Source organism: Amphibalanus amphitrite, unplaced genomic scaffold, assembly GCF_019059575.1.
Source record: "Amphibalanus amphitrite isolate SeventyFive unplaced genomic scaffold, NRLGWU_Aamphi_draft 000866F_arrow, whole genome shotgun sequence".
In the NCBI taxonomy this organism is placed as follows: Eukaryota; Metazoa; Arthropoda; class Thecostraca; order Balanomorpha; family Balanidae; genus Amphibalanus; species Amphibalanus amphitrite.
The window spans coordinates 264,674-291,265 of NW_024882360.1; the positions used below are offsets into that span (position 1 = coordinate 264,674).

The window sequence follows — 26,592 nt, forward strand, 5'->3', positions numbered from 1 at the left end:
GAGAAACTTTCCCCAAAACGGTCCCCGTTGCATTGACGTTTAAGGCCCGTAAAGCCCCCTAGACTCGTAAAATATCCGTAAAATCGCCTTTGTACGGACAAAAAAGTGGTGCTATGGTAAAAATGGGTATCAATCGAAAGCTCTCGTTTACCCAGACACAGTCCTGCAGGAAAATTTCACTTTTTCCCCATAGGAAAGTTTTTACGGGAAAATCAAAATTTTGGGTCAATGGGGGGTCCCCCCCGATTTCGTTCAAAATCGGCACACAGGTGCCCCACCACCAGCCGAGAAACTTTCCCCAAAACGGTCCCCGTTGCATTGACGTTTAAGGCCCGTAAAGCCCCCTAGACTCGTAAAATATCCGTAAAATCGCCTTTGTACTGACAAAAAAGTGGTGCTATGGTAAAAATGGGTATCAATCGAAAGCTCTCGTTTACCCAGACACAGTCCTGCAGGAAAATTCCACTTTTTCCCCATAGGAAAGTTTTTACGGGAAAATCAAAATTTTGGGTCAATGGGGGGTCCCCCCGATTTCGTTCAAAATCGGCACACAGGTGCCCCACCACCAGCCGAGAAACTTTCCCCAAAACGGTCCCCGTTGCATTGACGTTTAAGGCCCGTAAAGCCCCCTAGACTCGTAAAATATCCGTAAAATCGCCTTTGTACGGACAAAAAAGTGGTGCTATGGTAAAAATGGGTATCAATCGAAAGCTCTCGTTTACCCAGACACAGTCCTGCAGGAAAATTTCACTTTTTCCCCATAGGAGAGTTTTTACGGGAAAATCAAAATTTTGGGTCAATGGGGGGTCCCCCCCGATTTCGTTCAAAATCGGCACACAGGTGCCCCACCACCAGCCGAGAAACTTTCCCCAAAACGGTCCCCGTTGCATTGACGTTTAAGGCCCGTAAAGCCCCCTAGACTCGTAAAATATCCGTAAAATCGCCTTTGTACGGACAAAAAAGTGGTGCTATGGTAAAAATGGGTATCAATCGAAAGCTCTCGTTTACCCAGACACAGTCCTGCAGGAAAATTCCACTTTTTCCCCATAGGAAAGTTTTTACGGGAAAATCAAAATTTTGGGTCAATGGGGGGTCCCCCCCCGATTTCGTTCAAAATCGGCACACAGGTGCCCCACCACCAGCCGAGAAACTTTCCCCAAAACGGTCCCCGTTGCATTGACGTTTAAGGCCCGTAAAGCCCCCTAGACTCGTAAAATATCCGTAAAATCGCCTTTGTACGGACAAAAAAGTGGTGCTATGGTAAAAATGGGTATTAATCGAAAGCTCTCGTTTACCCAGACACAGTCCTGCAGGAAAATTCCACTTTTTCCCCATAGGAAAGTTTTTACGGGAAAATCAAAATTTTGGGTCAATGGGGGGTCCCCCCGATTTCGTTCAAAATCGGCACACAGGTGCCCCACCACCAGCCGAGAAACTTTCCCCAAAACGGTCCCCGTTGCATTGACGTTTAAGGCCCGTAAAGCCCCCTAGACTCGTAAAATATCCGTAAAATCGCCTTTGTACGGACAAAAAAGTGGTGCTATGGTAAAAATGGGTATCAATCGAAAGCTCTCGTTTACCCAGACACAGTCCTGCAGGAAAATTCCACTTTTTCCCCATAGGAAAGTTTTTACGGGAGAATCAAAATTTTGGGTCAATGGGGGGTCCCCCCCGATTTCGTTCAAAATCGGCACACAGGTGCCCCACCACCAGCCGAGAAACTTTCCCCAAAACGGTCCCCGTTGCATTGACGTTTAAGGCCCGTAAAGCCCCCTAGACTCGTAAAATATCCGTAAAATCGCCTTTGTACGGACAAAAAAGTGGTGCTATGGTAAAAATGGGTATTAATCGAAAGCTCTCGTTTACCCAGACACAGTCCTGCAGGAAAATTCCACTTTTTCCCCATAGGAAAGTTTTTACGGGAAAATCAAAATTTTGGGTCAATGGGGGGTCCCCCCCGATTTCGTTCAAAATCGGCACACAGGTGCCCCACCACCAGCCGAGAAACTTTCCCCAAAACGGTCCCCGTTGCATTGACGTTTAAGGCCCGTAAAGCCCCCTAGACTCGTAAAATATCCGTAAAATCGCCTTTGTACGGACAAAAAAGTGGTGCTATGGTAAAAATGGGTATCAATCGAAAGCTCTCGTTTACCCAGACACAGTCCTGCAGGAAAATTTCACTTTTTCCCCATAGGAGAGTTTTTACGGGAAAATCAAAATTTTGGGTCAATGGGGGGTCCCCCCCGATTTCGTTCAAAATCGGCACACAGGTGCCCCACCACCAGCCGAGAAACTTTCCCCAAAACGGTCCCCGTTGCATTGACGTTTAAGGCCCGTAAAGCCCCCTAGACTCGTAAAATATCCGTAAAATCGCCTTTGTACGGACAAAAAAGTGGTGCTATGGTAAAAATGGGTATCAATCGAAAGCTCTCGTTTACCCAGACACAGTCCTGCAGGAAAATTCCACTTTTTCCCCATAGGAGAGTTTTTACGGGAAAATCAAAATTTTGGGTCAATGGAGGGTCCCCCCCGATTTCGTTCAAAATCGGCACACAGGTGCCCCACCACCAGCCGAGAAACTTTCCCCAAAACGGTCCCCGTTGCATTGACGTTTAAGGCCCGTAAAGCCCCCTAGACTCGTAAAATATCCGTAAAATCGCCTTTGTACGGACAAAAAAGTGGTGCTATGGTAAAAATGGGTATCAATCGAAAGCTCTCGTTTACCCAGACACAGTCCTGCAGGAAAATTCCACTTTTTCCCCATAGGAAAGTTTTTACGGGAAAATCAAAATTTTAGGTCAATGGGGGTCCCCCCCGATTTCGTTCAAAATCGGCTCAAAGGTGCCCCACCACAAGCCGAGAAACTTTCCCCAAAACGGTCCCCGTTGCATTGACGTTTAAGGCCCGTAAAGCCCCCTAGACTCGTAAAATATCCGTAAAATCGCCTTTGTACGGACAAAAAAAGTGGTGCTATGGTAAAAATGGGTATCAATCGAAAGCTCTCGTTTACCCAGACACAGTCCTGCAGGAAAATTTCACTTTTTCCCCATAGGAGAGTTTTTACGGGAAAATCAAAATTTTGGGTCAATGGGGGGTCCCCCCCGATTTCGTTCAAAATCGGCACACAGGTGTCCCACCACCAGCCGAGAAACTTTCCCCAAAACGGTCCCCGTTGCATTGACGTTTAAGGCCCGTAAAGCCCCCTAGACTCGTAAAATATCCGTAAAATCGCCTTTGTACGGACAAAAAAGTGGTGCTATGGTAAAAATGGGTATCAATCGAAAGCTCTCGTTTACCCAGACACAGTCCTGCAGGAAAATTTCACTTTTTCCCCATAGGAGAGTTTTTACGGGAAAATCAAAATTTTGGGTCAATGGGGGGTCCCCCCCGATTTCGTTCAAAATCGGCACACAGGTGCCCCACCACCAGCCGAGAAACTTTCCCCAAAACGGTCCCCGTTGCATTGACGTTTAAGGCCCGTAAAGCCCCCTAGACTCGTAAAATATCCGTAAAATCGCCTTTGTACGGACAAAAAAGTGGTGCTATGGTGAAAATGGGTATCAATCGAAAGCTCTCGTTTACCCAGACACAGTCCTGCAGGAAAATTCCACTTTTTCCCCATAGGAAAGTTTTTACGGGAAAATCAAAATTTTGGGTCAATGGGGGGTCCCCCCCGATTTCGTTCAAAATCGGCACACAGGTGCCCCACCACCAGCCGAGAAACTTTCCCCAAAACGGTCCCCGTTGCAATGACGTTTAAGGCCCGTAAAGCCCCCTAGACTCGTAAAATATCCGTAAAATCACCTTTGTACGGACAAAAAAGTGGTGCTATGGTAAAAATGGGTATCAATCGAAAGCTCTCGTTTACCCAGACACAGTCCTGCAGGAAAATTCCACTTTTTCCCCATAGGAAAGTTTTTACGGGAAAATCAAAATTTTAGGTCAAAGGGGGGTCCCCCCCGATTTCGTTCAAAATCGGCACAAAGGTGCCCCACCACCAGCCGAGAAACTTTCCCCAAAACGGTCCCCGTTGCATTGACGTTTAAGGCCCGTAAAGCCCCCTAGACTCGTAAAATATCCGTAAAATCGCCTTTGTACGGACAAAAAAGTGGTGCTATGGTAAAAATGGGTATCAATCGAAAGCTCTCGTTTACCCAGACACAGTCCTGCAGGAAAATTTCACTTTTTCCCCATAGGAGAGTTTTTACGGGAAAATCAAAATTTTGGGTCAATGGGGGTCCCCCCCGATTTCGTTCAAAATCGGCACACAGGTGCCCCACCACCAGCCGAGAAAGTTTCCCCAAAACGGTCCCCGTTGCATTGACGTTTAAGGCCCGTAAAGCCCCCTAGACTCGTAAAATATCCGTAAAATATCCATGGGACCCCCATTGACCCAAAATTTTGATTTTCCCGTAAAAACTTTCCTATGGAGAAAAAGTGGAATTTTCCTGCAGGACTGTGTCTGGGTAAACGAGAGCTTTCGATTGATACCCATTTTTACCATAGCACCACTTTTTGTCCGTACAAAGGCGATTTTACGGATATTTTACGAGTCTAGGGGGCTTTACGGGCCTTAAACGTCAATGCAACGGGGACCGTTTTGGGGAAAGTTTCTCGGCTGGTGGTGGGGCACCTATGTGCCGATTTTGAACGAAATCGGGGGGGACCCCCCATTGACCCAAAATTTTGATTTTCCCGTAAAAACTTTCCTATGGGGAAAAAGTGGAATTTTCCTGCAGGACTGTGTCTGGGTAAACGAGAGCTTTCGATTGATACCCATTTTTACCATAGCACCACTTTTTTGTCCGTACAAAGGCGATTTTACGGATATTTTACGAGTCTAGGGGGCTTTACGGGCCTTAAACGTCAATGCAACGGGGACCGTTTTGGGGAAGTTTCTCGGCTGGTGGTGGGGCACCTGTGTGCCGATTTTGAACGAAATCGGGGGGGGGGACCCCCCATTGACCCAAAATTTTGATTTTCCCATAAAAACTTTCCTATGGGGAAAAAGTGGAATTTTCCTGCAGGACTGTGTCTGGGTAAACGAGAGCTTTCGATTGATACCCATTTTTACCATAGCACAACTTTTTTGTCCGTACAAAGGCGATTTTACGGATATTTTACGAGTCTAGGGGGCTTTACGGGCCTTAAACGTCAATGCAACGGGGACCGTTTTGGGGAAAGTTTCTCGGCTGGTGGTGGGGCACCTGTGTGCCGATTTTGAACGAAATCGGGGGGACCCCCCATTGACCCAAAATTTTGATTTTCCCGTAAAAACTTTCCTATGGGGAAAAAGTGGAATTTTCCTGCAGGACTGTGTCTGGGTAAACGAGAGCTTTCGATTGATACCCATTTTTACCATAGCACCACTTTTTTGTCCGTACAAAGGCGATTTTACGGATATTTTACGAGTCTAGGGGGCTTTACGGGCCTTAAACGTCAATGCAACGGGGACCGTTTTGGGGAAAGTTTCTCGGCTGGTGGTGGGGCACCTGTGTGCCGATTTTGAACGAAATCGGGGGGACCCCCCATTGACCTAAAATTTTGATTTTCCCGTAAAAACTTTCCTATGGGGAAAAAGTGGAATTTTCCTGCAGGACTGTGTCTGGGTAAACGAGAGCTTTCGATTGATACCCATTTTTACCATAGCACCACTTTTTTGTCCGTACAAAGGCGATTTTACGGATATTTTACGAGTCTAGGGGGCTTTACGGGCCTTAAACGTCAATGCAACGGGGACCGTTTTGGGGAAGTTTCTCGGCTGGTGGTGGGGCACCTGTGTGCCGATTTTGAACGAAATCGGGGGGACCCCCCATTGACCCAAAATTTTGATTTTCCCGTAAAAACTTTCCTATGGGGAAAAAGTGGAATTTTCCTGCAGGACTGTGTCTGGGTAAACGAGAGCTTTCGATTGATACCCATTTTAACCATAGCACCACTTTTTTGTCCGTACAAAGGCGATTTTACGGATATTTTACGAGTCTAGGGGGCTTTACGGGCCTTAAACGTCAATGCAACGGGGACCGTTTTGGGGAAAGTTTCTCGGCTGGTGGTCGGGCACCTGTGTGCCGATTTTGAACGAAATCGGGGGGGACCCCCCATTGACCCAAAATTTTGATTTTCCCGTAAAAACTCTCCTATGGGGAAAAAGTGAAATTTTCCTGCAGGACTGTGTCTGGGTAAACAAGAGCTTTCGATTGATACCCATTTTTACCATAGCACCACTTTTTTGTCCGTACAAAGGCGATTTTACGGATATTTTACGAGTCTAGGGGGCTTTACGGGCCTTAAACGTCAATGCAACGGGGACCGTTTTGGGGAAAGTTTCTCGGCTGGTGGTGGGGCACCTTTGTGCCGATTTTGAACGAAATCGGGGGGGGGACCCCCATTGACCTAAAATTTTGATTTTCCCGTAAAAACTTTCCTATGGGGAAAAAGTGGAATTTTCCTGCAGGACTGTGTCTGGGTAAACGAGAGCTTTCGATTGATACCCATTTTTACCATAGCACCACTTTTTTGTCCGTACAAAGGCGATTTTACGGTTATTTTACGAGTCTAGGGGGCTTTACGGGCCTTAAACGTCAATGCAACGGGGACCGTTTTGGGGAAAGTTTCTCGGCTGGTGGTGGGGCACCTGTGTGCCGATTTTGAACGAAATCGGGGGGACCCCCCATTGACCCAAAATTTTGATTTTCCCGTAAAAACTTTCCTATGGGGAAAAAGTGAAATTTTCCTGCAGGACTGTGTCTGGGTAAACGAGAGCTTTTGATTGATACCCATTTTTACCATAGCACCACTTTTTTGTCCGTACAAAGGCGATTATACGGATATTTTACGAGTCTAGGGGGCTTTACGGGCCTTAAACGTCAATGCAACGGGGACCGTTTTGGGGAAAGTTTCTCGGCTGGTGGTGGGGCACCTTTGTGCCGATTTTGAACGAAATCGGGGGGGACCCCCCATTGACCTAAAATTTTGATTTTCCCGTAAAAACTTTCCTATGGGGAAAAAGTGGAATTTTCCTGCAGGACTGTGTCTGGGTAAACAAGAGCTTTCGATTGATACCCATTTTTACCATAGCACCACTTTTTTGTCCGTACAAAGGCGATTTTACGGATATTTTACGAGTCTAGGGGGCTTTACGGGCCTTAAACGTCAATGCAACGGGACCGTTTTGGGGAATGTTTCTCGGCTGGTGGTGGGGCACCTGTGTGCCGATTTTGAACGAAATCGGGGGGACCCCCCATTGACCCAAAATTTTGATTTTCCCGTAAAAGCTTTCCTATGGGGAAAAAGTGGAATTTTCCTGCAGGCCTGTGTCTGGGTAAACGAGAGCTTTCGATTGATACCCATTTTTACCATAGCACCACTTTTTTGTCCGTACAAAGGCGATTTTACGGATATTTTACGAGTCTAGGGGGCTTTACGGGCCTTAAACGTCAATGCAACGGGGACCGTTTTGGGGAAAGTTTCTCGGCTGGTGGTGGGGCACCTGTGTGCCGATTTTGAACGAAATCGGGGGGGACCCCCCATTGACCCAAAATTTTGATTTTCCCGTAAAAACTCTCCTATGGGGAAAAAGTGAAATTTTCCTGCAGGACTGTGTCTGGGTAAACGAGAGCTTTCGATTGATACCCATTTTTACCATAGCACCACTTTTTTGTCCGTACAAAAGCGATTTTACGGATATTTTACGAGTCTAGGGGGCTTTACGGGCCTTAAACGTCAATGCAACGGGGACCGTTTTGGGGAAAGTTTCTCGGCTGGTGGTGGGGCACCTTTGTGCCGATTTTGAACGAAATCGGGGGGGACCCCCCATTGACCTAAAATTTTGATTTTCCCGTTAAAACTTTCCTATGGGGAAAAAGTGGAATTTCCCTGCAGGACTGTGTCTGGGTAAACGAGAGCTTTCGATTGATACCCATTTTTACCATAGCACCACTTTTTTGTCCGTACAAAGGCGATTTTACGGATATTTTACGAGTCTAGGGGGCTTTACGGGCCTTAAACGTCAATGCAACGGGGACCGTTTTGGGGAAAGTTTCTCGGCTGGTGGTGGGACACCTGTGTGCCGATTTTGAACGAAATCGGGGGGGACCCCCCATTGACCCAAAATTTTGATTTTCCCGTAAAAACTTTCCTATGGGGAAAAAGTGGAATTTTCCTGCAGGACTGTGTCTGGGTAAACGAGAGCTTTCGATTGATACCCATTTTTACCATAGCACCACTTTTTTGTCCGTACAAAGGCGATTTTACGGATATTTTACGAGTCTAGGGGGCTTTACGGGCCTTAAACGTCAATGCAACGGGGACCGTTTTGGGGAAAGTTTCTCGGCTGGTGGTGGGGCACCTGTGTGCCGATTTTGAACGAAATCGGGGGGGACCCCCCATTGACCCAAAATTTTGATTTTCCCGTAAAAACTCTCCTATGGGGAAAAAGTGAAATTTTCCTGCAGGACTGTGTCTGGGTAAACGAGAGCTTTCGATTGATACCCATTTTTACCATAGCACCACTTTTTTGTCCGTACAAAAGCGATTTTACGGATATTTTACGAGTCTAGGGGGCTTTACGGGCCTTAAACGTCAATGCAACGGGGACCGTTTTGGGGAAAGTTTCTCGGCTGGTGGTGGGGCACCTTTGTGCCGATTTTGAACGAAATCGGGGGGGACCCCCCATTGACCTAAAATTTTGATTTTCCCGTAAAAACTTTCCTATGGGGAAAAAGTGGAATTTCCCTGCAGGACTGTGTCTGGGTAAACGAGAGCTTTCGATTGATACCCATTTTTACCATAGCACCACTTTTTTGTCCGTACAAAGGCGATTTTACGGATATTTTACGAGTCTAGGGGGCTTTACGGGCCTTAAACGTCAATGCAACGGGGACCGTTTTGGGGAAAGTTTCTCGGCTGGTGGTGGGACACCTGTGTGCCGATTTTGAACGAAATCGGGGGGGACCCCCCATTGACCCAAAATTTTGATTTTCCCGTAAAAACTTTCCTATGGGGAAAAAGTGGAATTTTCCTGCAGGACTGTGTCTGGGTAAACGAGAGCTTTCGATTGATACCCATTTTTACCATAGCACCACTTTTTTTGTCCGTACAAAGGCGATTTTACGGATATTTTACGAGTTTAGGGGGCTTTACGGGCCTTAAACGTCAATGCAACGGGGACCGTTTTGGGGAAAGTTTCTCGGCTGGTGGTGGGGCACCTGTGTGCCGATTTTGAACGAAATCGGGGGGGACCCCCCATTGACCCAAAATTTTGATTTTCCCGTAAAAACTCTCCTATGGGGAAAAAGTGAAATTTTCCTGCAGGACTGTGTCTGGGTAAACGAGAGCTTTCGATTGATACCCATTTTTACCTCTTTGTGACGTCATTTCTAGGGGAAAACGGGTCATAAAGGTTTCCCTCTACCGGGGCCTTTTTTCCCCCTACCGAATCTGTGCTGTGCTGAATCTGTGCTGAATCTGTGCTAACTTCCGTTACATTTTAGCATATTTACGTCTGGACAACGAGTTGCGTTGGAGAGGCCGGAAATAGTGGCGATTTCTGGACCGCAAGAATGGACCGTCATTGGAATGATTCTTTTTCAAACCGTGCACTGTTTTTAGCCGGAATTTAATAGTTACTACAAAATATTTTTGTCATTACATTTGGCTAAGAATGAATGCCATCAGGGAAGGTTTTACTGCCGCTGCATTTTGTCCAGAAACATATAGTGCTGTTATATTGCAGTTTTTGCGCTTTTGTTACAAAATATGAAGCGAACATGCATCAGGCTCTCGTCCATCCACTAAGAAGTTATTAAATATTTTGTTTTGTGTATTCCAAGAGGAGAGGAAACTATTTTATTTGTGCCTTCATTGAGAATTGAAGATCGATCATTAAATTTTCAAGGCAGTTAATCAATCAAACCAAGCATTTAGTCATTCTCGTATAGCAGTGGCTATAAGAAGAAAAGGTTGATAAATACTGAAGTTCAGTCATCTTACTTCAACTTGGCAGCAAGATCCCAGAGGATAAAGGATATAAAAAGTATACCTATCCTGTAAATCAAAGCATTTTGGTGCCTGCAAAGGCTTGCGTTATTTGTGGTGTGCTCGCGGAGTGAGGCTTTGGGCGTTTTTGTTGTGTTTATGTGGAGATTGAATATAACTGTGACCCTGTGTTTGTTTGTGTATTTACTACAGTCAAACATCACATTCACATAAAATACTCACCTAGCTCATAGGTGTACCCTGCAGAATTTGTACTTGTTGATGTCTGGAGCATGAACAAAGCACTAAAGTATCTCAATTATCATTTCCCACATTTTCTGAGCATCTAACATGGCAATACAGCAGTGCAGAGCAGCTTCAGAGAAGAAACACTTTCAATGCACAGACTGACACCAGCCACCCAATGAGCCAGTTCCTCATTTGGCTGTTTCCATGGATGCGGCTTGGCAAAGGTGAGCTAACTTGGCAACGGCTTGACGCGAGCTGTTTTTAAGTTGTTAGCAGGTAAGATTGAGTCATGGTGAGTATCTATCATATAACTGGGTGCTTCTGCTATGAGTAGATTGCAAATATGTGTGATGATTGAGGTTAGGTTAGGTTAGTCAGGGCCCTAGCCCTGATCGGCGGCCGGCTAGTACTCTTGCCCGCGCTCACATACGTGCACGTTACCCCGGCAACGGGCTATTGACCAATGAGAAGCGAGAAAAGTGTTACGTCACTGCAATTTTTCATATACCTGTGCCCCCCGGACGTGACGTAGTGTGCTCGCGCGCGTGCAGGGTCTCTGCGATCGAAAAAGAGCGCTAGCAGCGCGCCACTCGACGCCGCAATTGTCAAAAGCGGCGTGTTAGTATGCTTTATTATGAATGATGTGCGTAAAAGTGAGTTTTTATGTTGTTTATTTGGAGGAAATGGTTGGAATAAATTAAGTTATTTTTATTTCTGTTGGTTGGAATTTTTATTCAAAAGATTTCGGTCTATACCATTGATATTTACTGAAAATACCTTCGCTTGAATAAATTGCAGATATTTGGCAACTGAAGTGTTAGGTAAGCCTAAATGATATGTAAAAAGGTAAGAGACACCCTGATTATCATTTGAGAAACGAAAATATATGAATTTTCCTTATAAGACTCGCTCAATATGCTACTCCGCGGTTTATGCCCCGAGGGTGTCCGAGGGTTCCCGCTAGTTTGTCGTTGGTGCTCGGCTCGCGCGCGAGCCGACGTCACCGCCTGTGACGTCGGCTCGCGAAATACGTCATACCCTGCACACAAAATAGCCGGCTGCCGAACAGCGCTCCTGTTTCACCAGTGATAGCAGCACGCTGCTTATACACGTGTCAAATTGGGTTTCCATGGAAACATCAACAGGCCCATTGCTCCAACACTACCACAAGTGTGACGTCAGTTCGTGCAATTGGATAGCAGCGTGGTAGCAGCATCCCGTGAAACACCGCCCTGGTCACATTTTTTATGGACACCTGGCAAATTAACTAAAAACTAGCATAACCTAATCTAACCTGACCAAACTAAACCTACACAACTACTAACTATAGGCACTAAGCACCTAAGTTCTTGTGCCTACATCTCATACCAACTCAAAATAAAGTTCCTTGCTGGAAGATAACCCTCCAGTACATTTTATAACATCCCTGTGAAGAAGACTAATACTTCTAAATCCTGAGTCACACTTCTGGCCATCCACAGAAAGAAGCGCTGAGAGCTTTGCTATTGTATATTGGACCAAAGATCATTGTCACGAATGACTATTAACACGTATTATATGATCATATCGTTGCATGGCTTGTCACATTCACAATTTTACTGAAATCCTTTTTCAAGAAATGCAAAGTTTCATTTGCCAGACACTTGAGTAATGCACATTACCATCTGCATAGCAAAGTAAAGCTGCCTGAGTTCGCTCATTCTAGATTTTTTCACTTCATAGTCAGCGCTTCATAGTTATAATCTTGCTGTTATAAGTTATAATTAATTATTCATCCCAATACATCAATAGACAATATGCAATCATCATCAGCAAACATTTTCTGGCTTGATACTGCTCGGCGTACTCTTCAGTATTGATCTCCTGCAATAATATGGCTTGTTTTTAGCCAATAAGCTCTTTTAATTTTACTTTTATTGCTGATAAGTGAGCCAGATCAACCTGCGTTTATCAACCAACATTTCATAACTTCAACTTGATCTTGCTCAGGACGATCAGGACCTCTCTTAGCCTCCTCCTGGATACTTGGGATTGTTTTCAGTCAACATGCTTCTTTAATATGCTATAAGTCAATCACAAGAGATTTAAGACATCCAACAAAACGTACACGAGTACACGAGTACGAAAACCTCCAGATGAACTCGAAAAAGGCCTTGGAACAGAGCCAAGTGGTGCTCCGTTTGTTTGTTTACAATAATAGTAGTACTGATGTATTGTTTTAGGACTCTAACGTTCGGCTTATAAAAATTGAAACATTTTTACAAAATCTGTAAGGCAAGTAATATTTCTCTGAAAGAACTAAAATATTCAAAAGCCAAACACTATGAAATACAGGAATCGGAGCGAAAAAGTAACCCAAAAAACCAGCCTAATCACCGACTCCTAAAACTGCGACAAAATCAGCACTTTTCCCCGCAACTCGTTGTCCAGACGTAAATATGCTACATTTTATTCTTTTACTTACGCGTGGGGCTCGCTTGAAAAAGGTCGATTTAACATGCAAACCCTAGAGGGTAGTAGTTTTTGAGCGCCCATTTGGCCTAATGCTACCAACTGTTACTGGCTACCCCTGCCTCCATGAGAGCACAAGTTCCTGCGCATGCGCACATTGCCTCAACCCTGTACTAGCGTAAATTAGTGATACTGCTCACGGACTCGATCAGCCAATCAGCATCCCCGATTGCATTCATAGATGTCGCCAGCGTCGCGTTAGTCCTGCTTTCGAACACATTTTAAGAAAGAAACAGCTGCGCCATTTCTGCCTTCCATTGATTCCTTCCATCCAGGCGTGCACCGTGAGCAGCGCCACCGGGAATGTGGCGTCAGCTGATTGATGCGTGTGCTGCTTTTGAACAGTTGCGTACGGTACATATCGTTCACGCATATTTACGTCTGGACAACGAGTTGCGGGGAAAAGTGCTGATTTTGTTGCAGTTTTAGGAGCCGGTAATTAGGCTGGATTTTTGGGTTACTTTTTCGTTCCGATTCATGTATTTCATAGTGTTTGGCTTTTGAATATTTTAGTTCTTTCAGATAAATATTACTTGCCTTACAACTTCTGTAAAAACGTTTCATTTTTTATAAGCCGACGTTCAGAGTCCTAAAAATACATCAGCACTACAATCATTGTAAACAAACAAATGGAGCACCACTTGGCTCTGTTCCAAGGCCATTTTTTAGTTTATCTGGTGGTTTTCTTACTCTTGTACGTCGTTTTGTTGGATGTTCTGAATATTGACTTATATCATATTTAAGAAGCATGTTGACTGAAAACAATCCGAAGTATCCAGGAGGCTGACAGAGGTCCTGACTCCTGAGCAATATCAAGTTGAACAAGTTATGAAATTTTGGTTGATAAACGCAAGGTGATCGGGCTCATATATCAGCAAGAAAAAGTAAAATTAAAAGAGCTTATTGGCCAAAAACAAGCTATAATATTGCAGACCTTGGAGCAATACCTACTGAAGAGCACGCTGAGCAGGATCATGCCAGAAAATGTTGACTGGTGAGCGCATATTGATATTGATGTATTGGTATGGATATTGAATGATAACTTACAACAGCAAGATAAATTAGTGCTAACTTTCAAGTTAAAAATCTAGAATGAATGGACTTGGGCAGCTTAGATGCTTCATGCTATGCAGATCAAGATTGTAATGTGCATCAGGTACCTACTCTGTCTGGCAAATGAAACATGCGATCATTCTATTGCTACTGGAGGAGAAAGCTTGGATCACTAAATCCACTTTATGTTGATTTTGATGTTGATCATCACTGTATTTCTTGAAAAAAGGATTATAGTAGAATTGTCAATGTGACAATCCATGCAATTATGTGATCATATAATGTGTTCATAGTCATTCGTGATAGTGATTATTGGTCCAATATACAATGGCAAAGCTCTCAGTCTCAGTGTTTCTTCCTGTGGATGGCCAGCAGTGACTCAGAGCTTTGAAGTATTAGTTTTCTTCACAGGGCTGGGATAAAAAGTACTGAGGGTAATCTTCCACCAAGGAACTCTACTTTGACATGGTATGAGATGTATGCACAATTAGGTAGGTGCTTAGTTCCTATAGTCAGTAGTTGTGTATGTTTAGTCGGGTTAGCTTAGATTAGATTGTTAGTTTTTTAATTTGCCAAGTGTCCATAAAAATGTGACCTGAGCAATGAGCATACTCCTGACTAGCCTGACAGCTGACCTAGCCTCAATCAGCACACATATTTGCAGCCTACCCAAGACCTGCATAGCAGTAGCACCCAGTGGCCAGTTATAGGTAGGTACCCACCCTAACTCAATCTTACCTGCTAACCTTCAACTTGCCAAAAGTTAGCTCACATTGCCAAGCTGCATCCAGGGAAACAGTCAACTGAGGAACTGGCTCATTGGGTGGCTGGTGTGAGTCTGTGCATTTAAAGTGTTTCTTCTCTGAAGCTGCTCTGCACTGCTGTATGTCATGTTAGATGCTCAGAAATGTGGGAAATGATTACTTAGCTACTTTAGTGCTTTATTAATGCTCGAGACATGAACAAGTACAGATCCTGCAGGGTACAGCTATGAGTTAGGTGCTAGTGCTAGGTGAGTATGTTATGTGAATGTGCTGTTCCCTGTTTGATCATAGTAAGTATACAAACAAGCACAGGGTCACAGTTATATTCAATCTCCACATAAACATACAACAAAAACGGCCATATGGCCTAACTCCGAACACACCACAGATAACTTAAGCCTTTGCAGGCACAAAAAATGTTTTGATTAACAGGACAGGTATACAATATATCCTCTGTCCTTGGGGGATCTTGCTGCCAAGTTGAGGTATGATGACTTAACTTCAGGATTGATCAACCTTTTCTTAGCCACTGCTTATATACGAGAAAGACCAAATGCTTGTTTCTTTGATTTACAGGACATGTATACAATATATCCTCTGTCCTTGGGGGATCTTGCTGCCAAGTTGAGGTACGATGACTGAACTTCAGGATTGATCAACCTTTTCTTAGCCACTGCTTATATACGAGAAAGACAAAATGCTTGTTTGTAAACTGCGTTGAAAATTTAATGATCCACCATAAATTCTGACATGAAGGCACAAATGAAATAGTTCCCTCTCCTTTTGGAATACACAAAGCAAACTATTTAATAAATTTCAGTGGATGGACAAGAGCAATTAGCATAGCTTCCCCTCAAGTTAACTTCTGGCACTAATGACAATGAATTACACTGACGCTTATTCGCTTCATATTTTGTAACAAACGCGCTAAAACTGCAATATAACAGCACTATATGCTTCTTGACAAAATGCAATACAAGTAAAATTTAGCCCTGATGGGATTCATTCTTGGTGGAAACGTAATTACAAAATATTTTGTATTAACTATTAAATTCCGGCTGAAAACAGTCCACGGTTTAAAAAAGAATCATTCCAATGACGGTCCATTCTTGCGGTCCTGAAATCGCCACTATTTCCGGCCTCTCCAACGCAACTCGTTGTCCAGACGTAAATATGCATCGTTCACATTAAAAATTAACCAATGTTTCAAATTCTATTATTATAAATTGACACTTTATATTATTACATTGTGTCAAAATATAATCATTATAATGTGTTATTCAATGTATAATCAAGTAGCTATCAAAAGGCTTAAATTATAAATTGAGTCTTTACCAGTAAATAGAAATAGCATATTATCCGCGTAGTAAAGCATAGGCGTATTTGTGAGAAAATGGATAGAATTGAATTTAGCAGAGTCGCTTTCCTGGTTGATCTAATTTTGGCATCGCTTCTTATTTTACATCCGCAACTATATATCCCTGATGCCGAATATCCAGCGGCAGGCATAGACACAACACTTACGGCAGGGACTTTGATGCAAAACCGCTTCTGTAAATAAAATAACTCTGAAATGGTGCTGGTTGTCCACCTATTATCTCCAGTGTAAATGAAGGCCGAGAGAACGCGCTTTCTGAAAGTTTTAATTATATGACATCCCGGCGTACTGTACGTCGTCGTGAGCGACGTTTCACGGCCGCTGCTAGCACCCTCCCACCACACGCAGCGAAATCGGTTTCCACCATTAGAGTTCAGTGGTTTCCACATACATTTAAGAACTCGGACGCTCCAATATTGAATGACGTTAGCTGGTCTCTAAACCCAATGCAGTGACTTGTCTCAGACTTAACCTGACATCGACGTGACTTGTTGACCTACTGATGGAGAATGCACCAAAAAAATCTGTCTCGACCATCCATTCGGAAGTTTGATGAGGAGCCAAAAATCTGCATCCCTCCCAGCGATTCGTATATTCATCTCAATGCTTCAAGAAGTCCGGGTTAAAAATATGCGCACAAAACACACATTAACGACTTTAAAACGGAAACAAGCTTCACCACTCACACGCAAAACTGAGGCGAAACTTGAGCTGTCATTAATTGTATAAATTGTAATTGTAAAATTGTATAAATGTGAATTTACCACGAGCACAGAGTAGTAACCAACAGCGCAGAACCAACATGCTCGGTCCGAACTCAGCTCTGCAAATATCAGTTCTCACCGCGCCAAACAGTCTCACAAACGGCAAATAACCGAGGTTACCACGATCACGAATGTGAATGATCATTGATCACCAATACCATAAAAGTCTTGCGGCACGCCGCCGCCGGCTCCCGCCACAGCCAGCGCAGCGGCGCAGCACACAAAGCGAGGCCACGCTAAAGTCTTGCGGCACGCCGCCGCCGGCTCCCGCCACAGCCAGCGCAGCACACAAAGCGAGGCCACGCTAAAGTCTTGCGGCACGCCGCCGCCGGCTCCTGCCACAGCCAGCACAGCGGCGCAGCACACAAAGCGAGACCACGCTAAAGTCTTGCGGCACGCCGCCGCCGGCTCCCGCCACAGCCAGCGCAGCGGCGCAGCACACAAAGCGAGGCCACGCTAAAGTCTTGCGGCACGCCGCCGCCGGCTCCAACCACAGCCAGCACAGCGGCGCAGCACACAAAGCAGGGCCACGCTAAAGTCTTGCGGCACGCCACCGCCGGCTCCAACCACAGCCAGCGCAGCACACAAAGCGAGGCCACGCTAAAGTCTTGCGGCACGCCACCGCCGGCTCCAACCACAGCCAGCGCAGCGGCGCAGCACACAAAGCGAGGCCACGCTAAAGTCTTGCGGGACGCCGCCGCCGGCTCCCGCCACAGCCAGCACAGCGGCGCAGCACACAAAGCGAGGCCACGCTAAAGTCTTGTGGCACGCCGTCGCCGGCTCCCGCCACAGCCAGCGCAGCGGCGCAGCACACAAAGCGAGGCCACGCTAAAGTCTTGCGGCACGCCGCCGCCGGCTCCTGCCACAGCCAGCACAGCGGCGCAGCACACAAAGCGAGGCCACGCTAAAGTCTTGCGGCACGCCGCCGCCGGCTCCCGCCACAGCCAGCGCAGCACACAAAGCGAGGCCACGCTAAAGTCTTGTGGCACGCCGCCGCCGGCTTCCGCCACAGCCGGCGCGGCACACAAAGCAGGGCCACGCTGAAGTCTAATCACCAGGATGCACGTACAGGCGCGCACGCTTGGCCTCCCGGCTGCAGGTAGGCTGCTCCTTTCGGAGACGTTCTCTGTCGCCGATGAGGCGCCGGATCTCACGTACCCGCAGCTGCGTCCTAGTCATAGCGTACTTCCTCAGTACGTATGGATGCAGCTGCGGGAACTTCAGCGCAGCAGCCTCGGCAAGTCGCCTAACGACGCCGGGGCCGCGGTCGACATCTCCTCCGTGCATCGTGGTGAACAGCACCTCCAGCTGCTCAACCTCATCGAGCCACCGCGCGCTGGGCACCGTGAGGCCGCCGCGGCTGAGGGTGTCAATCCAGGCGTAGCGCTCGTCACGGGGTACCTCGCTGGCATCGGACGTGATCTTGCCGAGCGTGCTGTCCACTGTGGCGCACTTAGCGGCCACGTACCCCGCGACGTACGCCAGCGCCTGCCTGGAGAGACTGGCGACACCGGTTGCTCCAGAGGGAAGGCTTGCAGGTGGCGGGGCGGCGCCGGCGCTGGCTGCGGGTCCCGGACACGGCTGGCGGGCGGTCACCAGGTTCTCCACCGCGGTGACGTCCGCGTCCGGCACCTCTGGCTCCACTGGCGGCTCGTGGTCCAGGTCCAGCGTCGTGGCGCTCAGGTAAGTCGGCTCCTTCTCCTCCAGCAGTACTGAGGCCCCGGACTCGCGCGGGTCATCGTGGGTTGCGGCGGCCACTGTCGGCGCAGCTCCTATGAGGAGCAGGCGGAGGCGGTTCTTGGCCTCCACTGCCGTGGGGTTGGTGTTCGCCGCACCCATGCCTCTCAACTGAAATAGAAACAGTGGTTGGTAAAATACCTAAAAAAAGACTCGATTAGGTGGGCATTAAAGGTGCGGGGTATAACTTAACCACTGTGACAACAGGTCTAATATTTATTGTTTTTACCATTACCGGGTCACCCAGTGAAATCAAAGAAGTGAAACAAAACATAGTTTATCAGAGTGAGGTAATTAAAGTCTATTATAACACAAAAGAGGTGAGTGTGAGTGGGTAACACTTAATATATATAAAAAAGACCAATGTCTTCATTACGAGTAAACCATGAATGTTTATTGTTTAAGGATAGAAAAAATGCCGTCAAAGTACTTATATACACAACCCAGATATGTAGTAAGCTACACATTCGGGCGAGACGTATTAAAACAATCAAATTAAAATAAATTTCAAGGCTAGATACAATACCAGGACAAAGGGCTTTGCGTGATAGTCTATGTGCATATTGCTCTTAATGTTTACCTGCATAAAAAAAGAAAGAAAGAAAGAAAAGAATCGCCCGTGTTTTATTTGAGTTGCATCAAAATGTGTGACTGATGTTAGAATGCTTACCTGCGAGAAGAAGTTTTCGACGCAGTCCTGATTGAGCCGGGAGGTCAGTAGGTAGCTGAGCCCGTGATGCCGCTGCACAGCGCTGTACAGGCCGCGCAGAGCGGTGGAGGACATCACGAAGCCCTTCTGAAAGGGCAGCATCGAGTTGCTGCCGACCACGCGCGCGTCTCGCATCACCTTCGTGAACTTGAGGAGGCAGGAGTACTGGTCCTCGATGGTATGGGCCAGCCCAAACGCCGACCGGTGTAGTTTGCCGTCCGACACGTGGCGGGAGTTGAACGTGTCGAAGGCTTGGTCGACGAGGGCGATGAACTCCGCCTCCTTCCGGTACCGGTCACCGAAGATGTGCGAGACCGCCTTGGCCACGCGCTCACTGAGGAGCTGGGCGGCCAGGTACACGCGCTGGCATTCCTGACCCCGCACCTGCGACACACGGGGAACCAAAGGAGTAATAAATAATGACGTTGGTTGACTTTTTGTTGGTCAACATTCAGGCTCACTGAAGGGTCAAATTTCGTAAATTTTTAACTTGTTTCCAATGACGAGATAAATTTTTGACTACAGTTAACACACACTATAATGTGCTACACTATCACAGCTTTGCATCAAATGTAAAAAGACATTGCTTTTCAGCGTCACGGAATTAATCAAAGTCAAAGTCAAAGTCATTTATTATAATTCTTCCACGGGGTGGGTATTAAGAATCCGGTCAGGAATATGACATGGTGACATAGGAGCTAAGTGAGACCCAATTAAAAATATATGATGCTGATACAATGGCAAAAGCTACGTTAAAACACATCGACGATTACATTAAAACACTCGCGAACGCATCATCCGCATGTAAGAAGTTGACATCAGCAGGTTGACATTCTAAAATCAGGTGCCTATGGCGGTGTCCTTCGCATTCCACGATGCTGCCGCTCTATATGCAAACTCCCGCTGAGTTCTTGCGAGCCGCCACTTCGGGAGCTGCAACTTCCCGGCTGCTACCGCGCGAGTGTCACGTGACGACACTTCGGCCCGGCGGGTGAACATGGCCGACATCGCTGGGGGACATTGGTCATTATACAGGGCTCTCTGGACGTGAACATGATCATGGCGGCGCAGCATCACATCCACCCTCTCCCAACCAAGCGACTCCAACGCCGGCGATATATGCTCGGACCGTCGTGTCCCGGTCACAAGTCTGGCGGCGAAGTTCATCGTCTTTTGGACGCGCTGCATTTGACACTTGGCGGCTCCTCCCCAGACGGACAGGCAATACTGAATGTGTGGGAACACGTGGGCTTGGACTAAGAGTTTAAGGACGTCAGGTGTGAGGTGGTGCCGGATTTTGTGGAGGGATGCGAGGATGGAGTTGCAGCGACGCACAACCATGGTTATGTGGGGATCCCACGTCAGGTGTCGGTCGAGCAGCACACCCAAAATTTTGACGGTCTGACTTGGCCGAATGTCATTACCGGAGAGTGAGACGTAGAATGACTCAGTCTTTTTTAGAGTTTGCTGGGTTCCGATGAGAGTGATAAAGGTTTTGTTTTGGTTCATTTTTAGACTGTTGGCCTGGAACCACAGCTGGAGATCGAAGATTGACTGCTCGACACGACATCTGAGCTGAGAGAGATCTGGGGTTGTTGGAAGTGAGTGGTCGAGGAGTTGGGTGTCGTCTGCGTAGGAGAGGAGTCGGCCATGGGTGAGGAAACAGGGAAGGTCGTTGATGAGGATGAGGAAGAGGATTGGGCCGAGGATGGACCCCTGGGCCACGCCATGGGTCAGCGGGAGGGGATCGGAGGAGCCGCCGGTCACTACCTGTCTCCGATCGTGCAGGTAGCTCCTGAACCACATCGAGCTCACACCATACCACTCCAGTTTGTCCAGGAGGACGCCGTGGTCAACGCTGTCGAACGCCTTGCAAGTTAATCATCCAAGTTGATGGCACATATCATTCATAATGCTGCTGGTTATGGTAATTAACATTGATAACTTGCTCACCGTGATGTGCTTCCACTTCAGAAAGTGGCATAGCCGAAACTCAGAGTTATCTTTCTCCAGAAGGTTGCAAAAGACCTTCTTGTCGATGACAGGGCCGCCTGGCAGCTGGAGGCCTTGCCGGAGAATGTGATTGCGGAGAAGCTTTAGGAGGTGTGGCACGTCCGCGAAGGTGAAGATTTTTCTGCAGAGTGAAACGGAACGAAGTTGCCGTCAGCTAGCATTTACACGGAAATTAAGCTACAATTTTAGTGGTTTTCGAAAGGCTGAATGCCGGTACCAAGGCCATCAAGACAATCGTTGCCAGCGGCATGACATACATGACATATTTGGTTTCAATGCAACATGAATGAAGAGTTGCTGTGGCTACATAAACTTGCTACACAACATCGAAATATAAGCTTATTTATGGTCTCCCTAGAAATTAGTGTCCGAAGTTAAAAACCGATGAATAAGAAAGTTAGAAAAGTTGACTTACCGGCTGGGGTCGCACGGATGGGCAAAGAACCCGTCCTCCGGGTCGATGCCCAGTCCGTCAGCGGCCTTCGGCGACCACAGCAGCTTCCGGTTGGCCGGCCCCAGGTCGCACACCATGGCGACGACCACGTAGCCGGCAGACTCCACGGCGGCGATGATGCGGTGGAGAAGGTCCTTGGTGACGTCCTTGTTGTAGTCGAAGAAGACGGGCTGCTTCCAACGACTGCACAAGGAGCGGACCATCACCACCTGCATCTTGTCGTTGGGGCCGTAGACCGCGTCGTCCGTGGAGTCGTACGCCACGCGGGGATCGATGGTGATCTCGTCGAAGGACATGACGAGCAGCCTCTCATGCGACGTCATGGTGTCTGCGGACGAGCGCATGATCTGCAGAGCCATGTCCAGGATCCCCGGTGACGTCCGGAAGCCTCGAGTCCAGCGGCGGAGGGTGGAGAGTCCGGGCAGCGGGAACTGGAACTTGTCCTTGAGGAGCTGGTAGCACTTCCTCGAGCAGCAGCGGATCACCAGCGCGCGGACGATGTCCTGCTGCTCCCAGTTCACGCGCCGCCCGGTCCGCAGGGTGGTGAGCTGGCGGTCGGAGAAAATCCCACCAAGCGCGCTCTTCAGCTGGGTGACGGCGTCCTCCGCGTCGCTTAGCTGTGTGCGCAGCCGCTTCTCTTCGGCCCTCCAGCGGCGCTCCTCGGCGCGGTGTCGCCGACGCTCGCGGCGCAGTTCGGCCGTCAGCTCGCGCTTCTCTGCCTTCAGTGAGGCGCAGCGCCGCTGGCTGATGGTGAGATCCCCCTTCCACAGGCGGCAGTGGAGAGGCGTCCTCACGGACGGCGGCCTGTGAAAATAATCGTAGGTGGTAAAGGTGTGTTGCTGTGCAGTAGAAATGGTCGATATCGAAAGCAGATTTAAATCCAAAGAGCTTTCGATTGTTACCATTTCTGTACATTTGTTATTTCACAGAACAGTATGACACAAGTGCAGATCTGCACGGTGTCCAAGAATTACCCGAATATCTTATCCTTAGCTTATGAAAGATGGCTAAGCCGATATGCACAGTGAACTTACCGATCATATCCGGGCCGCCGAGAAGACGGCGTGTGACCACTGGCGTTGGACCTGGCGGCGAAAAAGATAAGAGGGATCAATCACAACGGCTGGCAGTTGGCAAAAGCAAAATAAATGCAAGATGACAAAGCCTTTCACTTCGACAAGGGCACGAAAATTCCGGCGCGCACAGTCTGGTACGTCTTAACAGTACCATTTGGTCATATGGTACATATGAGGTAAAAATTGGTGTAAAAAGTTGGTGCATATGGTTTAAACTTACGTCGCAGACGTAGTGCGGCAGGCAGCAGTTGCCGTGGTTGAGGTAGTCCCAGACAGTCCAAGGCCTCGCCTCGGAACACGCCTATAAAAGACAAGTGTTAAGTGCATTTCAATGATATTGCAAACGCAAATGGTAAATAAAGCCATTTCGACGCCATGTACTTAACGGTAATCCGACTGTCATTTGGTTGCGCTAAAAGCAGTATCCACATTCTGACAAAGAAGTTAAACCAAGCCAAGAGAGGAAATGTGATCGCATGGTACGTACCTAATTCACTTAATACCGTGCGTACTTAATAGATATACTGTAAAATACACATAAATGCTGAAAAAATGAACCTTATTCACATCGCTTTACAACTAACCTATGTGGTCGGATCGGAGTTGCGACATTCAGGTCGCCGCACTCTGCGGCAACGGACGGCGTGCCGCACGTAGAGACGCTGGCGGGCGCCTCGGACGGAGCGGCCCTGGCGGGCGTAGAGACGCTGGCGGGCGCCTCGGACGGAGCGGCCCTGGTGGGCGCCTCGGACGGAGCGGCCCTGGCGGGCGCCGCGGGCGTAGAGGACCAGGAGTAGGCCAAGGTCTCCGGGTGACTGAGGAGACGAACAGGAGTGGATTGAACATGGGACTGCATGGCAATGAACAGCATGGAACTGCGCCAAGGTCAGTAAAGCACAAGACGGACGCATACTGCTGATGCATGATGACCGATACATAAACACAATGCCCTGAAAAGAAACCAACCAGATATTTTGAAAAGTTTACACATTGTCTTAGTGCGTAAGCTGTTAGAGTCTCAGACCAAAAAGCTGTCAGAGTCTCAGACACAGGCCGCGAGCTACAAATCCACTGGAGGGGAGGGGAGGGAGGGAGGGAGGGAGGGAGGGAGGGAGGGAGGGGGAGGAGAAGCGGCCGCTGCGGAACAGCCGGACGTCCCAATCGACTTCGCCAGCGCCAGAAGCGCGATCGGGCGCCGGGTGGGGACGATGGTCGACGCGAGAACAGGAGCGTCCCACCCCCACCCGGCGCCCACACCGGGCCACAACGATCTGTCCCGCTGGGAGGCGTGTACCCTCTCCCAGCTGCGGACGGGCGCGTCGCCGCTCACGCGGGACGTCGCCCACCGCCTAGGCTTGGCGGTGAACGCGGCCTGCCCTGCGTGCGGCGAGCCGGACAGCGCGGCCCACCTGTTGACCGACTGTCCGGCCTATGAAGCTGCGCGACGCCGCCGCTGGGGACTCGACCCGAGCCTGGGGGACGTCCTCGGCGGACCGGCGACGTTGGTGATAGAATTCATCCGGGCTGTCCGGCGAGTCGACCCTCCGATCGACCCTCCGAGAGAGAGAGAGAGAGAGAGAGAGAGAGAGAGAGAGAGAGAGAGAGAGAGAGAGAGAGAGAGAGAGAGAGAGAGAGAGAGAGAGAGAGAGACTGACAGAGAGAGAGAGAGAGAGAGAGAGAGAGAGAGAGAGAGAGAAAGAGAGAGAGAGAGGGAGAGAGAGAGAAAGAGAGAGAAAGAGAGAGAAAGAGAGAGAAAGAGAGAGAAAGAGAGAGAAAGAGAGAGAGAAAGAGAGAGAGAGAGAGAGAGAAAGAGAGAAAAAAAGAGAGAGAGAGAGAGAGAGAGAGAGAGAGAGAGAGAGAGAGAGAGAGAGAGAGAGAGAGAGAGAGAGAGAGAGAGAGAGACTCGTCGCATCTAATAAACTGGCCGCTGGAAGATACTTTCATCACCTGCAGACAATTAATACAAACGGCACATGACATCCAGATAATGAACTGCACAAGTATCACCCTACAGCTGAGTTATGTAGGCACAAAGTTGCATTGCAATAGGTACACTCAATGGAATAGAGCAATCCAGTTTCAGAAAAAAATCATATAAATGGGTCCAGAAAGATAATGATGGAGAAATGATTCAACAAAGAAACAAGTTGAGAACACAAGAAGCAGGTTCCCTAAAAATAACTGTATCAGTGTTATCGGTGAAGTTGTCTGACACACAATGACAAAAATAACAAAAAGACAGAAAGTGAGTGTATGATTACTCTAAATTTACCTGGACAAAACTAATCAGTAATAGCTCACCTCCACTCTCCGCCCTGCGTGGCTACATCAGGCGAGGTGCCATGCAGAAGGGCGCTGGTCGGCACCGCAGACAAAGCGGCGCTGGCGGGGACCGCAGACGAAGCGGCGCTGGCGGGGGCCGCAGACGAAGAGGCGCTGGCGGGCGTAGAGGACCAGGAGTAGGCCAAGGTCTCCGGGTGACTGAGGAGACGAACAGGAGTGGATTGAACATGGGACTGCATGGCAATGAACAGCATGGAACTGCGCCTAGGTCAGTGGAGCACAAGATGGACGCACACTGCTGATGCATGATGACCAATAGATAAACACAATCCCCTGAAAAGAAACCAACCAGATTTAGGAAGGGTGTACACATTGTCTAAGCGCGTGTATGTAACACACGCCACTGGTCCAGCTGTGACCAGCTGCTGTATTACTTTTTACTTTTTGGGACCTCCGCTGTTCCTACGACGTCATTTGGAAGCAATACCTAATTTGGCATGCTTAAAGTGCGGCAGATGTTGCGCGCAATGCAGCATATATCACCAGGTGTTACCAAACGTTTTAGTAAAATATTTTAAAATACGTCAGATCTGCGCTGACGTCACACATTCAGAGGGGGACATTCAAAAACATTAGATCTTCTGAATCCAAGTGCTGCAACTTTGAGATCAAATATTTTCGATTTGAAGCATTTTTCGATGTTGTGAGTACCCAAACCGGTAATTGCACGCCAGGGTCCCCAATCTTGCTATCTCAACTGAAAACTAATGCTAAGGTGGGATGGTCACTTAAAGGAGAGGGCTGCATAACATATTAGCAGCCGCTGGAAATTATCTTCATATGCAAACCATTCAACATACAAACAAAACATGATATTTTAATGAAATACACTTCTTATTAGCCTAGAGCTAGGCACAAAGTTGCATTTTTGTACATCCCATGGCATATAGCAATTCTATCCATGAAAAAGTACATAGTTTGGTTTGTAAAGAGACTAAGGGATACAGATTCAACAAAGAAACAAGGTGAGAAGTGAGAACAAATACAAATGGGTCCCCTGGACCCTCATCCCTGAAAATATTATGTTGATTGGTGAGGCGACTCTGATGATGTGGCATGAACATGATATTTCTGAATTTACCTGGACAAAACTAATCAGTAATAGCTCACCTCCACTCTCCGCCCTGCGTGGCTACATCAGGCGAGGTACCATGCAGAAGGGCGCTGGTCGGCACCGCAGACGAAGCGGCGCTGGCGGGGACCGCAGACGAAGCGGCGCTGGTCGGCACCGCAGACGAAGCGGCGCTGGCGGGGGCCGCAGACGAAGCGGCGCTGGTCGGCACCGCAGACGAAGCGGCGCTGGCGGGGACCGCAGACGAAGCGGCGCTGGCGGGGGCCGCAGACGAAGCGGCGCTGGTCGGCACCGCAGACGAAGCGGCGCTGGCGGGGACCGCAGACGAAGCGGCGCTGGCGGGGGCCGCAGACGAAGCGGCGCTGGTCGGCACCGCAGACGAAGCGGCGCTGGCGGGGGCCGCAGACGAAGCGGCGCTGGCGGGCGTAGAGGACCAGGAGTAGGTCAAGGTCTCCGGGTGACTGAGGAGACGAACAGGAGTGGATTGAACATGT

The 26,592-nt window shown here is 48.1% G+C and overlaps 1 long non-coding RNA gene across 1 annotated transcript; it reads right to left on the minus strand.

Annotated features, from left to right (window-relative positions):
- Positions 1-11,715: 11,715 nt before the first annotated feature.
- LOC122367400 lies at positions 11,716-12,618 on the minus strand. The gene is made up of 2 exons (XR_006254052.1): positions 12,332-12,618; positions 11,716-12,087 (listed from the first exon to the last, which is right to left on the minus strand). It is a non-coding gene; the product is annotated as an uncharacterized LOC122367400 (long non-coding RNA).
- Positions 12,619-26,592: the final 13,974 nt, after the last annotated feature.